Genomic DNA, 15,840 nt, shown 5'->3' with positions numbered 1-15,840 from the left:
GACGGCCCTGGGCGCCCGAGTCTGTAGAAGAGCCGCCGCCGTGATGCTAATGTGCAGCTGGGGGCCGTGGAGAGGGGGTCGTTGAGCCCCGAAGGTCCCTCTTTGCCCTTAACGTGCGGGAGGCTTCTGGGCAGGCTTATGCTTGGCCCTGTGACACCGGCCTTGTGTGGCTGGTTTAATTCGCTCCTCTGGCCTGACGACGGGCCGGATCAGCTGCTCTGACAGGTGGCCTTTAGGGAGACAGGGGCTGAGGGGCCTTTCTCCGCGGAATGGAGGCGGACGGCAGCTGTAGGAGCGGGTCGGTGGCCGCCCGAGGGTCTGGGAGGGGCGCAGCTCTGGGACCTTGGAAGTTTCTCCACGGGAAAAGTTAGTTTCTCCACTGAAAAAGCCGCAGAGGCGGCTTCCGCAGGGCGTAGCCGTTCTCAGGCTGCGCGCCCACCTCAGACGTGCCCAGGCCCAGGGAGGGAAAGCTGACACTTGATGCAGGAGTCGGGCGCCGTTCCCTTCTTCCTGCCCCTCAGACGCGGCCACCGTGTCCTGGGGGCCGCGGCCGCCCGGCCAGTGAGAGTGGGGAGACAGCAGAGTGATGGTGGCTGAGAGGCCATGAACAAGAGGAAGAGTTGGTGAACCTGAACCTGGACTGTAAACGCTGGTCGGGACCTGACGCATCATAGACCCTGCGTAGGAAAGACCCAGAGAGGGGTCTGGCTTTGCCCCCGCCTCCTGGGAGGTGATCTATAAGGCCTTGGGTTGAATGTCATTTTAGGCCCGGGTCATGGGTCACACCCATAGTCCAGCAGTGTAATTTAGGGTGGGAGTTTTGGGTCACATGGTATCAGCTTGCTCTCTGGAAGGGCTGGAGATGAAGCACAGCCATGTGGGCAGTCAGTCGTGTCACTGTGACTGAGCCCCAATGACAACTCAGGACCCCAAGTCTTCAGTGAGCATTCCTGGGTGACGGTACTCGAGGTGTGATGTCACGCTCTTCAGGACTCCACGGGAAGCGGGTGAGTGGAAGCTTCGTGTGTGTAACTGTCCTGGGCTTTCCCCCCACCCTTCTTCTCTTGGCTGATTTAATCTGTGTTACAGCTGATGGAATTGCTGTGATAAACCGTAACCGTGAGTATAACAGCTATCGCTGGGTTCTGAGTCCTTCTAACCAATCTCTGAACCTTGGGTGTGCCCCTAACTTGACAGACCTATAGGACATTTTTGTGGATTTTGGCTTTTGCTCCATGTGAGTTGGAGTCCATGCAAGGTTTTTGAGAGGAGGAGCGACACGATCTGAGCTACGTTTTAATGAAATCGCACAAGGGGCTCTGTGGAGGATAGGCTGAGGGGGAGGGGACGGGAGAGGTGGTGAGAATGTTTTGCAGGCTGTGAAAACACAGTTCAGGGGAATGACAATGGAGGTGTGGACCGGGGTGGGGAGACGCATTGTGTTTGGGTGTATTTGGAAGGCGGAGCTAACAGGACTTGCTGAAGGAATGGGCATGTGAGAGAAAGAACGGCTGAGGGTGCCTCCAGGTTTAGGTCCCAGCAATTGGAGGAGAGCAGGCAACGCCCTCATGGCAGCAGAAAGGCAGTCAGGGAACGGGACAAATGCGATGACATCAGTTAGGTGTTGTTCAAGGGCTGCAGAGATGATATAAATCCTAGGCACTGACTTTACCATCAGCAAAGTGGGGGAAAAACACATACACACATGCCTCCATGCATATGTACATATGTGTGTGTATCTAGAAAATGTTTTCTCTAGCTTAAAACTCAGAGTATTTGTCTCCACAGATGACAAAAGATGAACATTGACTCCTAGAAAAATGGTCAGGAGAGGGACCAGGGGTCAGCTTTCCCAGGGCCTGCCTGGCTTGGGATGTGGGTGGGACCCCTGCACACCTTCCGACCTACTGAGTGAACATGTCCTCGGTGTGGCCTGAGACTCAGATGTGTGGGGATGAGCTGAGAATGGCGTGTGAAAGCGTAGGAAAAATAAAGTCCTATTTGGGTTGTGGATAGAGATGCAAGATACACAGAAAATGAAAATAAAAACAACTTTCCCAGTTGCTAAATGATATATAGGTAATCTACTATGAAGATAAATATCATTCCAAATACGTATTGCATGAAAACATCTAAGTCCAGTAGGGTGACACGAGCGTGGGAGGACGTGGGATGACTTCTCCCTGTCTCCGTAACGAGGGTCTCTACTGCACACCCACTGTGCGTATGGCTGTTGTCAGGAGGTAGAACAGTGGCGGATCAGATGCATCCAGAGAAGGTACAGCGGGTCAGGGGAGGCCTGCCGGCAGAACTGGCTCATTACCTGTGCTGTGACAACAGCGTAGCTTGGATCTGGGGGAGGGGCACAGCTGGAGAAAGACAGGAAGGAGGACCAGCGGGAAGCCTGAGTGTAACGCCCAGGGGACTCTCAGAGGTGACAAGTGTAGAGATGGAGAGGCTGAGGATTCGAAGCCATGGCGGGACAGGTGCACGTGTTGTGCAGGTGAGGGGTGTGATGAAGTTGGTATTTGAGAAGATTAGTCAAGTTTCTGTTTCCATCATTCAAAGTATGTAAAGATTGAGAAATCAATGTAGTGTTTGCACAGCAGCTCATTAGGAATAAGCCGGAATTTATTAAACGTACGTGGCTTCGCTCCTTAATGGCAATAACTTGAGTGCATCGTGCCCCCTGCAAGGTCCTAAAGTGAAGAGAGTGAGTTTACAGGGTAAAACAGGGCAAACATTCTGCATAAAGATGTAGATGAGGTGAAGCAACACAGCAGGGGCAGGACGTGCAGGAGAAGCAGCCCAGCAGGGGAGCCAGGCCGCTCTCTCCTGAGTAAAGAATAAAGAGGGATCTAGGTTCTTCTCTCCTCCCCTCCCCTCCCCTCCCTCCCTCCCTCAGCCTTGCCCTCCCGTCCCCTGGCCTCTCTTCCTCTCTTTTCTTCTTCCTTCTCTTCCCTCTCTAACTCCCTTGTTTCTTTCCATTCTTCCTTCTTTCCTTCCATCTAAAACATGAGGACTACTGTTTTTCAGGATCTTGAGAGCATAGAATAATTTTGGAGCAGGTCTCTCTCTCTCTCTCTCTCTCTCTCTCAAAATGAAAACCCAGTCAGAGATGCGGGAGATTGCTAATAGACTAGTGTCTTAGCCTGGGTTTTCCAGAAAGCAGATATGGCAACGTAGTCAGGCTCAAGTGCACATGCTTTGCTGGGGCGTATGATCCAGGAGCAGAAGTGAAGGTCAGAGATGTGATGCAAGAAAGACGTGTTGCCCACCTGGGCACAGCTTCTGTGCCTGACCCTGTGGGGCTGCCTGAGGTGTGTCTGGAGACGATCAGCCCAGGGGAAGAAAGGGGGGCACATTTATCCATCAGTTCTGTTCCCCTCCCAGCTAAATGTTTGCCCATAGGACGTTAATCATCGTCTCCCCAATTCCCAGTTTGCATATGTGCAAACACCAAGCTAGTTCTCACGTGTCACCCACCATGCCAGGGCTGGCTGTGGGTGCCTCAGCCTGGCTGCTGTCTGGTTGCACCTGCTGGTCAGATACTACACAGAACTGGTCCCAGTAGCAGTGGTGGCAAAAAGAAACAGGTGAGGCTGAGAGAATGTGAAGTTGCCAAGGTGCCAGCAGGCACCTTGACGGCTGCAAAGGGCATGGGTATAAGTGACAACTTCAGGAAACCTCGCTTCTGGGAAACACTACTATGTTTTCGATGGAAATCAGTCTGTGGGTTCCTTCCAAGTCTATTGGTAATACCTATGGTCTACTATAAAGTAATACCTGTGACAGACACAGGTAGTTTTTGTCTGTCATGGGCCATTCACTGCGATGGACTTTGCCCCAAAGGATGGGGGTCTCTGCAGTTTGTCCTCTATCTGGGAGTCAGAGTGTGGCTGAGGTCTGGCTTTAGCTAAGGAAAAGCAATTGTTCAGTCACCTTGAAAGCTGGCAGAGAATGACTGTGAGCCAGCAGCCTAAGTGAAGCTTGAACTGGCATGATTTGGGAATGGCAGATTTCTATACGTCTCTTTGAGACTCTTGTGGGGGAGAGCTGACTCTAAGTAAGAAACCCCTCTGCTGAATCACTTTAGAGATGGAAACCTAGAGAAACAAGAGTTAAACAAACCCTCCTCAGTGTTCTCTACTCATTCTTCCTGCAACTGAATACACAGCTCCAGCTGGGCGAGAGCAAACATCTGAGGGCAGAGAAAGGAGCCAGACAAGGACAGAACGAGCTCATGCCTTGTGGCTCAGGTTTGAAAACCACCTGGTCCTGCTGCTTCCTCCTCCCTTTCCTCAGGAGCTCAGCATTCTTGAGACAATGGGCAGAAGAGCTCTCTTATTCTTAAACCACTTTCTGTGCCTCTGAGAGGGCTCTGTCCTCACACTTTGCAGCAGGACAGTTACTGAGCTGTTCTTACGATGATTTTCAGGCTACATATTCCTACACCCATGAGGCTGCCATCTTCCTGAGTGCAGTATGGTTTTTGTTCAAATGAATGCACAGTTGATGCATGTTTGGCTAGAAGTATAATGATAAATTTAACACCACTGTCTGAGCTGTCCTCTTTACTTAGGTTAAGCTTGTTGATTGGAATTTTGTACTATAAGAACCTGCAGCTTGGTTCCAAAATCAGCCATGTCTGTAGGTAGATATAGGTAAATCCACTTGTTCATAGCGGCTCATATGCTCCAACGTGATTAAGGGTCATCTTTTATTATGATTGTTTACCCCCAAGTCTGATAACAATATCCCAGTTTTTCTATGACTGGAAAACCTAGAATGTCCCAGAATGCTCCACATCTTTGGAAGATCCTTATTTTGCCTGCAAAAGAAAGTCACATGTTTTGGATAATCACATGAAATGATGTGGGTGGTGAAGATTCAATTAATTACACTTAAAAAAAGTTCTATAGACATGTGCTCAGGAAAGCCAAATGCTCTGCATTAGCATAAAAAGGCTCCAGGAGAGGTGTCAATGTTTTGTTTATTACTTTAGTAAGCTATTATTTTAAAAAAGTATATTTATGCATATGAAAAACTTTTTCAGAGCTGTGGAATCTGATAAAAATTTATAACAACCAAAGGAGTGTTTAATGAAGAAAAAGGCAGCTGAATTTTAGGAAGAAAGCACTGTCCTGTTTTTGCTCATCTGCCTAATATCCTCTGTTTCCCAGAATGGTGGTAGCCATGGGGACAGTGGCTATTTTTCCTGGTGTGACTTGCTGGTGCCAGGAACCTAATGCAGACTTGTTCTTACAGTAATGTGGTTGTGTGTTTTGACCTGTCTGGGAGTTCTCTGATGGACTGGCACAGAGGCTGGCCTTTGTTTTGTCCACCTTGGGCTACAGTGGTTTTCTGGACAGCAGCAGAATTTGCTGAAAAATTGAACTCGGGCTATATGCAACAGTATGAATGAATTTCACAGTGTTTAGTTAAAAATAAGTTTAAAAGACATATACTACCTATAGCCACTTGGAGTAAGGGATGGTGGATGGAGCAAGCCCCAGACGGACACAAAAGCCTAGAAGAGCAGAGACTGAGGAGGAAATTTCTTGAGGGAATAAGGGTTTGGAAGGATTCTCATATATACGTGGGGAAGCTGGAGTGAAACGTATATGCATAGGTCTGGGTGTGTGCTCAGAAAAGATCTGAGAGGGCCCTATGCTTGCACCTATGGTGGATCAGTGGGGTCCATGAAATCAAGAGGTGAAGGCTGAGGAAGAATTATAGATGTCCTGACAGTGTTGGAGGAATGTCCTAGCTCAGAGCCACGTGGCAAAGACCAGGGAAGTAGGATTTTTCTTTTGGGCTCCAAGTATTTAAGGATCTCTGTCATGTCACTGGTTGACCTCTGAGGTAATGAAACAGAGACTTTAGTGACAACATATGACAAACAACACAATCTTTACAATAACAGTTTGGAAAAGTCTCTAAACAAATGGATAATTGCAGCTATCAGCAATCAGTGACAGCAAATCTTGGGGAGAGAGAGAATCTGATTTCCAGAGTTATCACATTATACTATTCAAAATGTCCATATTTTTTAAAAAAATTACAAAGCATACACAGAAACCGGAAAGTATGGCCCATTCATAGGAAAAATAAAATTGACAGAAACTTTCAATGAAGAGGCTCAGATATTGGACTTACTAGATAAAGACTCTAACTAAACTCTCTTAAAAATGACCAAAAAGCTAAAGGAAGCCAGGAGAACAATGTATGAACAAACAGAGACTATCAATAAAGAAACAAAAATTATAAAGCAGAACCAAATAGAAATTCTGAAGCTGAAAAATACAATAGCTGGAATGAAAACTCAGAAGTGTTCAACAGGGGATTTGAATTGGCAGAATAGATAATTAGAAAATTTGAAGATAAAACAATTGAAATTACATAATCAGAAGAGAAAGGAAAAGAATGAAGAAAAATGAAAAGGGTAGACAACTTCTGGGACACCATCAAGTGTACCAACATACACATGGTATTCCCAGAAGGAGAAAAGAGAGAGAAAGGGGCAAGATGAATATCTGAAGTGATAATTGCCAAAAACTTCACATGTTTGGTGAAAGAAATGAACCTACACATCCAAGAAGCTCAGTGAACTCCACTTAAGATAAACTCAAAGAGATCCACACCGAGATAATTATAATCAAACTGTCAATTCCAAGGGCAGAGAGAATCCTGAAAGCAGCAAGAGAGAAGCAACTAATTACATACAGGGGATTCTCTATAAGATTAACACCCAATTTCTCATCAGAAGCCACAGGCTAGAAGACAGTGAGATGACATATTTAAAATGTTGAAAGAAAATGAATGTCAATAAAGAATTCTGTACCCCCAAAATATCCTTAAAGAATGAAAGAGAAATTAATACATTCCCAGATGAAAGCTGAGAGATTTTATTGCTACCAGCCCTGTCTTACCAGAAATGCTATAGGGATGCCTTCAGATTGAAATGAAAGGACACTGGACAGAGACTTGAAGCTATATAAATAAAAAAATACCTCTGGTAGGTAAATGTATAGGTAAATAAAAGGACAGTTTTATTGAAGTTTTGGCTTATGACTATGACTCCTCTTTTTTTTTTTTTTTTTTTTTTTTTGCGGTATGTGGGCCTCTCACTGATGTGGCCTCTCTCATTGCGGACCACAGGCTCCAGATGCGCAGGCTCAGTGGCCATGGCTCACGGGCCCAGCCGCTCTGAGGCATGTGGGATCTTCCCGGACCGGGGCACGAACCCGTGTCCCCTGCATTGGTAGGTGGACTCTCAACCACTGAGCCACCAGGGAAGCCCTATGACTCCTCTTTTTATTTCCTATATTATTTAAAAGAGAAATGCATAGAATAACACTTACAAAGTGAGGTTAATGGACACACAATGTATAAATATGTAATTGGTGACAATAATAACCCAAGAGGAGCAGAGTTGTATAGGAGTAGAATGTTTGTATGTTATTGAAGGTAAATTGGTATCAGTGCAAACTAGATTGTTACAAATTTAGAATGCCTAATACAGTAGTAACTAAAAAAAATAACTAAAAAATATATAGACAAGGAAATGAAGTGGAAATCCAAAAGGTGCACTAGAAAAAATAAACCAAACACAAAAGAACCCAGTTTTGGAGGAACTGATGGACAAAAATATATGGCACATAGAAAACCAAAAGATGGCAGAGGTCCTTCCTTTTTAGTAATCACTTGGAGTATAAATGGATTAAACTCACCAAGTAAAAGGCAGAGACTGGCAGAATGGATAAGAAAGCATGATCTAACTACATGCTGTCTACAAGAGATTAACTTTAGATCCAAAATCACAGATAGGTTGAAAATGGAAGAATGGAAAAAGATTCCATGCAAAGTGTAACCAAAGAGAGCAGGGGTAGCTATCCTAATATCAAACAAAATAGACTTTAAGTAAAAATCTGTTTTAAGAGACAAGAAGACCATTAAATATTGCTAAAAGTTTCAATTCATCAGGAAGATACAGGAATTATAAACGTTTTAAGTACAAAACAACAGAGCCCCCCAGTATATGAAGCAAACCTTGACAAAACTGATGGGAGAAATAGATTCTACCATTCTACAGTAATAGTTGGAGACTTCAGTAGCTCACTTTCATTAATGGATAGAATATCTAGGCAGAAAATCAATAAGTGAATAGAAGATTTGACAAACTATACATCAGTTAGACCTAAAAAAAAATATATAGAACACTGTACCCAACAACAGAAAAACACATAGTCTTCTCAAGTCCATGTGAAACATTCTCCAGGAGAGACCATATATTAAGCCACAAATGAGTCTGCATACATTTAAAAAGATTGAAATCTTATAGAATTATCATCTCTAACTATAATGGAATGAAGCTAGAAATCAGTAACAGAAGGAAAATTAGAAAATTCACAAATATGTAAAAATTCAACAATATAATCTTAAGGGACCAATGAGTCAGATAAGAAATCACAAGGGAAATCAGAAAATACTTTGAGATTAATACATATGAAAGCACATCATACCAAAATTTATTAGATGCCATGAAATCAGTGCACAGAGGGAAATTTATAACTGTAAACATCTACATTAGAAAGAAGAAAGATCTCAAACCAGTAACCTAACTAAACCTCAAAGAACTAGAAAAAGAAGAAACTAAACCCAAATCTGGCTAAAGGAATGAAATAATAAAGATTAGAGTAGAGATAAACAAAATAGAGAATAGAAAAACAATAGAATCAATGGATCCAAAACTTGGTTCTTTGAAAAGGTCAATAAAATTGACAAGCCTTTAGCTAATCAGTAAAAGCTAATTACTGATTAGCTTCAGTAATCATAAACCTCGTGACAAAAGAAAAGCCCAGGACCAGATGGCTTCACTGGTGAATTCTAATAAACATTTAAAGAAGAATTAAAAACAATGCTTCTCAAGGTCTTTCAAAAAAAATTGAAGAGGAGGAAACACTTCTTAGCTCATTCTCTATAGCCAACAGTACACTAATACAAAATCCAAATAAAGTCATCACAAAAAAAGAAAACTACAGACCAACATCCCTTTTGAATATAGATTTTAAAATGCTCAAGAAAATACTAGCAAACCAAATTCAGCAGCATGTTAAAAAAGATTATTTACCACGACCAAATGGAATTTATCTTAGAAATGCAAGTTTGGTTCAACACAGGAAAATCAGTCTGTGTAATATACCACATTAATAGACTGAAGGAAAAAACCCACATGATCATCTCAATCGATGCAAATAGCATTTGTCAAAATACCACACGTTTTCATGACAGAAACAGTCAAAAACCTAGTTGTAGAAGGAACTTCCTCAACTTGATAAAGAACATTTATAAAACACCAACAGTTAACATCATACTCATGGTGAAAGACTGAAAGATTTACCTCTAAAATCAGAAACAAGAGAAAGTTTCCAGCTTTCACCTCTGTAATTCAACATTGCACTCAAGGTGCAGCCAGAGAATTAGGCAAGAAAAAGGAAGACATCCAAATCAGAATTGAAGAAGTAAAATTATATATATCTGCAGATGACAAATACGTAAAAAATCTTATATATAGAAAATCCCAAAGATGCAACAACAAAAAACCTACTAGAGCTTATAAATAAATTCAGCAAAGTCACATAGTCCAAGATCTACACACAGAAATGAGTTGTGTTTCTATACATCAGCAATGAACAGTCCAAAAAGGAAAGTAAAAAAATAATTTCATTACAATAGTATCCACGTGAATAAAATGCTGAGGAATCTAAGGAGGGGACTGACTTGTACACTAGAAAAGTATAAAATGTTGCGTAAAAAAATTAAAGAAGACCTAAATAAATGAAAAGGCATCCTATATTCATGGGTTGGAAGACTTAATATTGTTAAGGTGGCATTACTGTCCAAAGCAATCTGGATATCTAATGCAATACCTACCAAAATTCTAATGGCCTCTTTTTTTTCTTTTTCGGAAATGGAAAAGCCAATTCTCAAATTCGTATGGAATTGTAAAAGGCCTTGAATAGCCCAGACAATCGTGAAACAGAAGAACAAATTTGGAGGACTCACACTTCCCTATTTCAAATCTTGCTGCAAAGTTATAGTACAGTAGTCCCCCCTTATCCATGGTTTCGCTCTCCATGGTTTCAGTTACCCGTGGTCAACTGATGTCCGAAAATATTAAATGGAAAATTCCAGAAATAAACAATTCATAAGTTTTAAATTGCATGCCGTTCTGAGTAGTGTGATGAGATCTTGCACAGTCCAGCTCCATCTCACCTAGGACATGAATCATCCCTTTGTCCAGCACGTCCAGCCCGTTAGTAGCCATCTTGGTTATCAGATCAACTGTTGCAGCCACAGTGCTTGGGTTCAAGTAACCTTATTTTACTTAATAATGACCCAAAGCACAAGAGTAGTGATGCTGGCAATTTGGATGTGCCAAAGGGAAGCCATAAAGTGCTTCCTTTAGGTGAAAAGGTGAACACTCTCAATTTAGCAAGAAAAGAAAAAAAAAATCATATGCTAAATTTGCTAAGATCTACAGTAAGAACAATTCTCCTATCCGTAAAATTGTGAAGAGGGAAAAAGAAATTTGTGCTAGTTTTGCTGTCACACCTCAAGCTGCAAATGTTATAGCCTCAGTGTATGGTAAATGTTTAGTTAAGATGGAAAAGCATTAAATATGTACAGTAAGATATTGAAAGAGAGAGACCACACTCACATAATTTTCATTATAGTGTATTGTTTAATTGTTCTGTTTTATTATTAGTTTTTTTTTTTTTTTTTTTTTTTTTTTTTTTTTTTTTGCGGTACGCGGGCCTCTCACTGTTGTGGCTTCTCCCGCTGCGGAGCACAGGCTCCGGACGCGCAGGCTCAGCGGCCATGGCTCATGGGCCCAGCCACTCCGCGGCACGTGGGATCTTCCCGGACCGGGGCACGAACCCGCGTCCCCTGCATCGGCAGGTGGACTCTCAACCACTGCGCCACCAGGGAAGCCCTATTATTAGTTATTTTTGTTAATCTCTTACTGTGCCTAATTTATAAATTAAACTTTATCATGGGTATGTATGTATAAGAAAAAACATAGCATATATAGGGTTTGGTAGTATCCACAGTTTCAGGAATCCACAGGGGGTCTTGGAATATATCTCCCAAAGAGAGGAAGGGACTACCGTAATCAAAATAGTGTGGTTCTGATATAAATATAGACATAGAGACCAATAGAACAGAATTAAGAGTCCAGAAATAAACCATACATATATGGCTCATTGATTTCCAACAAGGGTGCCAAGGCCATCCAATGGGGAAAGAATTCTCTCTCCTGTAAGTGGTGCTGGTACAAGTGGATATCCACATAGAAAACAATCCATTTGGAACCCTAACTCACACCATAGATAAAAATTAACTCAAAATGGATTAATGACCTAAATATAAGAGTCAAAACTATAAAACGAGTAGAAGAAAACATAGAGGTAAATCTTCCTGATTTTAATTTGGTAATGGATTCTTAGATACGACACCAAAAGCACAAGCAACAAAATAAAAAAATAGATAAACTTGGATGTAATCAGAATTGAAAACTTTTATGCATCAAAGGATATGATCAAGAAAGTGAAAAGTGACAACTCACAGAATGGGAGAAAATATTTGCAAATCATATGCCAGGTAAGGGACATGTATCAAAATATATAAAAAACTCTTACAACTCAACGGCAGTAAAGACAAACGAGCCACTTAAAAAATGGGCACAGTACCTGAATAGACATTGTTCCAATGAAGATATACAGATGGCCAACAAGCATGTGAAGATGTTCAAAATTATTAGTTATTCAAATGCAAATCAAACCCACAATGAGATACCACCTCTTATTCACTTGGATGTCCATAACTTTAACAATGAAAAATAACAAGGATTTGTGAGGATATAACAAAATTGGAATCCTCATACATTTCTGGTGGGAGTGTAAAATGGTCCAGCTGCTATGGAAAATAATTTGGTGATTCCTCAAAAATCTAAACAGAATTATCATAGGTAACTATCATAGGTAATTATCATAGTAATTTAATTCCTAGGTATGTACCCAAAGTAGTTAAAACAGGGGCTCAAACAAGTACACACATGTTCATTGCAGCATTATTCATAATAACCAAAGGTGGAAAAACCCAAATGTCCATCAATGAATGAATAAATTGTGGTATATACATACATACAGGGGAATATAATTAGCCATAAAAAGGAATGAAGTACTAATACTTGCTACAATGTGGATGACCCTCAAAATCATTACCCTAAGTGAAAGAAGCCAGACATAAAAGGTTACATACTTTATGTTTCCACTGATATGAAAAATCTAGAATAGATAAATTCATAGAAACAGAAAGCAGATGGTGGTAGTCAGGAAGCAGAGGGAGAGACCAATGCAGAGCAAGGGCTGAATGGGTATGGGTTCTGGGATGACGAAAAAGTTCTGGAACCCATAGAAGTGGTGTTTGCACAATATTGTGAATGTACTTAATGCCACTGAACTGTTCATTTAAAAATAGTTAATTTTATGCCCTTTGAATTTTACCTCAAAAAAAGTGAAAAAGAACATATAGTATATTAGTATATTTATCTAAAGTTGAAAAACGGGTCCAAATAGTTTTTGGAGTCAGAAGTTAGGGTAGTGGTTTCATTTGGAGAGAAGGGAGAGGGCAGTGGTCGGAAGAGGAGTGAAGAGAGGTTCAGGTGTGTCAGATCAAGGTCAGCTCCTGCTGGAACCTTGAACTTGTCCATTGGGGCTTGGCTGTTGGAGGACCCTTGAACCTGTCGAGAGCTGGGTGGGGTGTAATGCCTGCCCACATGTCTGACCAATCACATTCTGTAATCAATTCAAAACGATCTTAGAGGAGCCGATGTCCTTTGGAAGGAACTCCTTTCTTTTCGCTTTGTGTCTTCTCCTCACACACTCAGCTCTCTGATCTCCGTCCAGAGTGACGTGGTTCTTCCTTGCCCTTTCAGCCTCAATATAGAACCTATGATGGTCTTTGGTTAGCCTTTGAAACTGGTAATGTTCTATTTCTTGACCTGGATGGTACTCAACACAGGTGTATTTCACTGTGCGCTACTTCTTTGAGCTGTATGAACTTAGGGTTTGTTTCCTTTTTTGCATACGTTAGCCTTCAATATAGATACAAAGCAGGAACAGTAAAACACAAACAAACTTCGGAAGATCCGCAAGCCGGGACAACCAGACTCCCAATCTGTTGTTTGTTTCTTGAGAAAATATAGCACAATGACCCTTTGTCTTTGGTTCATGGCACTTTCTTCCTTGCCCACCCTACTGATTTTTCTTCTACTGGGTTAACGTGGGCTGTGCTGGTTGTTAGCACTGATGACTAATAAATTAAGTCATTCAACCAATTTTATTTACTACCTACTTTTGTCCAGGTCTTACGTGGGACCAGGGACTCAAAGAACTTTAAGCATCATTTAATATTGTGATAATTTAGCACTGATGCTTATTTGGAGCAAAAGGGGAAGAGGCAAATGAAGACACTACTTGCTGTAAACTCTTTGCCTCAGACGGGCAAGTTGTATTACCCTCCTGCTCGTCAGTCTCGAGAGTTGTAACTTTGATGTGCACAAGAAGAGCAAGGGCATCGTCTCTAGAAGTTTTGAACGTAGCCTGTGGATCCGGCTTTCATTAGAAGAGAAATTGAGTTACCTCTAGCTTTCCTCTCTGAAACAGTTGCCGGGGATTGTGACTTTGCTTGAGAAGATAAGATAAGCGATTGTCATTTTTCAGGAGGTGAAGAGCAAACAGAAGTGTGGCAGGACAGCAAGAGCTGCCGTGGAGTGATGGACGTGATAACTGTGATTTCAGAACTTAGTCCAGGACTGAGCCACTTAGAACTCTCAGTGAACTCGGCTCAGGAACCACTGAAAAGTTTGAAGAGTAGCAAGGGAGAAATCAAAAAAGAGAGAGAGAAGGAGCTGGGAGAAGAAAAGCAGGAAAGGAAGAAAGGGAGAAAAAGCAGATGGAGCGCAGCATTTACCTCTCATACTGCAGACTTTCCTTACTTGAAGGAGCTTTGAACTGGCTGTAGTTCCTGAAAACTTGGTACACGGTGAGGGTTCAGCCTGGGTGTTGTGGTTCAAGCTATGGCAATACCACAAGGGGATCATTTCAATGAATCTGATGATTACAAATTGATGTTTTGGTTTTTTAATGATTGGAGTTGGTTGAAGAATTGGGGCTTTCCATTCGGGTGGGATCATTTGAATTATGGATGGATACAATGGTAGATTTATTTTGCGTTTTCTGCCGTAGGGAGACACAAGCATAGCTAGTCAACGTCCGCCCTCCGGGAGCACACCTGTAGTTGAACAAATTGGGTTTGCTGACTTCTAGTAACGGGGGAGAACTCACACAGTGGGAAACCATGGAGTATTGGTAGGAGAATGTTAGCAAAGACATTGTAGGATTTAGACTGTGTTAGGTGATTTGGGAATGGGTTCAAGGAGGTGATGTTTTGGTCTGAACTGGATGCTGTCAGGAAGTGGAATTAATTCTATAATTGGGCATCTTAATGTTATCTAGAAGGCAGGAGAAACGAAGCCATGCTAGAGCTGTGACTGGTAAAGAATAGCGTCCCATTAGCCAGGATAGGGGGGGAGATGTGAAACTTTGAAGCTTCGATGATGTTCATGCTTTGTCTGTGCTCAGACACGATATGGAGTGGTCTTACTCTGTCTTCATGCTTCATGGTCACAGGTAGCCTTGTCTGAGGTTGAAGTTTTGTGAAATTGCTTATGTTAATTTCAACACCAAGATTTAATTGTGAATTCTGGGGCAGCTTCTAGCAACACCAAGTCCTGGCTGACAGTACCAGGCCAGCTCCTAGATGTCACGGACTGCTTTTCTCTCCCTCAACTAGCAGAATATAGCTCTACATACAGCCTAACTTTCAATCAGGTGATATGTGAGTTAGGACTATGTTTTGTCACATGAAACAAACCAACATCCCCAAATAACGCTTAAACAATAAAGATGTTTAGCTCTCTTTCATATATAAAATAGCTCTGGAAGTAGGTCTTGCATAGCTGGAAATGTAGCTCCATGACTACCAGGGACCCGAGCTTTGGCTATCTCGGTGTTCTGTCTTTCGTAGTTTTTTCCCTTGGACTTATGGTCCAAGATGGCTGCTCAAGTTCCAGCCATCACATTAACATTCCATTCAGCAGAAAGAGGAAGGGAAGAAGCAGGTCCACTGGCTCCCTTTTAGGAAACTTCCTGGAAGTACCCTTCAACACACCTATTTCACATTTTACATGCTAGCATTTGGTTACAAAGCAAAGATGCTTGTGAAATGCAATCATTTAGTTAGGTGGCAGTGAATTCATTAGAATAATTGGGGTTCTTTCATTAAAAGAAAAGTCATAATTGGCTCTTGGGGGGCTACAAGTATCTGGAGTTGGGATAACACAGCTGCCATATTGAGGTCTATGAAAGGCAATTCTGTGAGGGCTTTTGTGGTATGCAAATATCCCCATCTTTGGGGAAACAGCAAGCAGTTAATTATCTTAAAGGATGCCTCCTTTTTTGTCTTTCTTTTGTAACAATATCAAGAGTTCAAATTTCCAAAGTGAACTATCTTTTCAGTAGTTCGAAGCTTTGTAGCTTGATTGGAAAAAATGTTGTGATCCAGCTGGCCACCGTTGCTAGGCTGCCTAACAACTTACCTCTAGCGGCAGGGAAGAAAGAGTTGTGTTGTTGGAAATATCCAACTTAAAAACGGATTAAAAAATCATTCTTGCAAATTTATTTTTAAGAATAACTTAATTCCTTTGTTTGG

General features: G+C 42.0%; 1 long non-coding RNA gene across 1 annotated transcript in view; it reads left to right on the top strand.

Moving 5' to 3' along the window:
* Nucleotides 1-958: 958 nt before the first annotated feature.
* LOC136793883 (uncharacterized) overlaps nt 959-15,840 on the top strand; it is a 38,505-nt gene continuing 23,623 nt past the window's right edge. The window contains exon 1 of the long non-coding RNA XR_010839971.1: nt 959-1,007. This is a non-coding gene — a long non-coding RNA (uncharacterized lncRNA). The remainder of the gene's footprint in view (nt 1,008-15,840) is intronic.

The sequence above is a fragment of the Kogia breviceps genome, chromosome 3 (assembly GCF_026419965.1).
Source record: "Kogia breviceps isolate mKogBre1 chromosome 3, mKogBre1 haplotype 1, whole genome shotgun sequence".
NCBI lineage: Eukaryota > Metazoa > Chordata > Mammalia > Artiodactyla > Physeteridae > Kogia > Kogia breviceps.
Note: the sequence above shows the minus strand (reverse complement) of the source record. Positions and strands in the feature narration are given on the sequence as shown.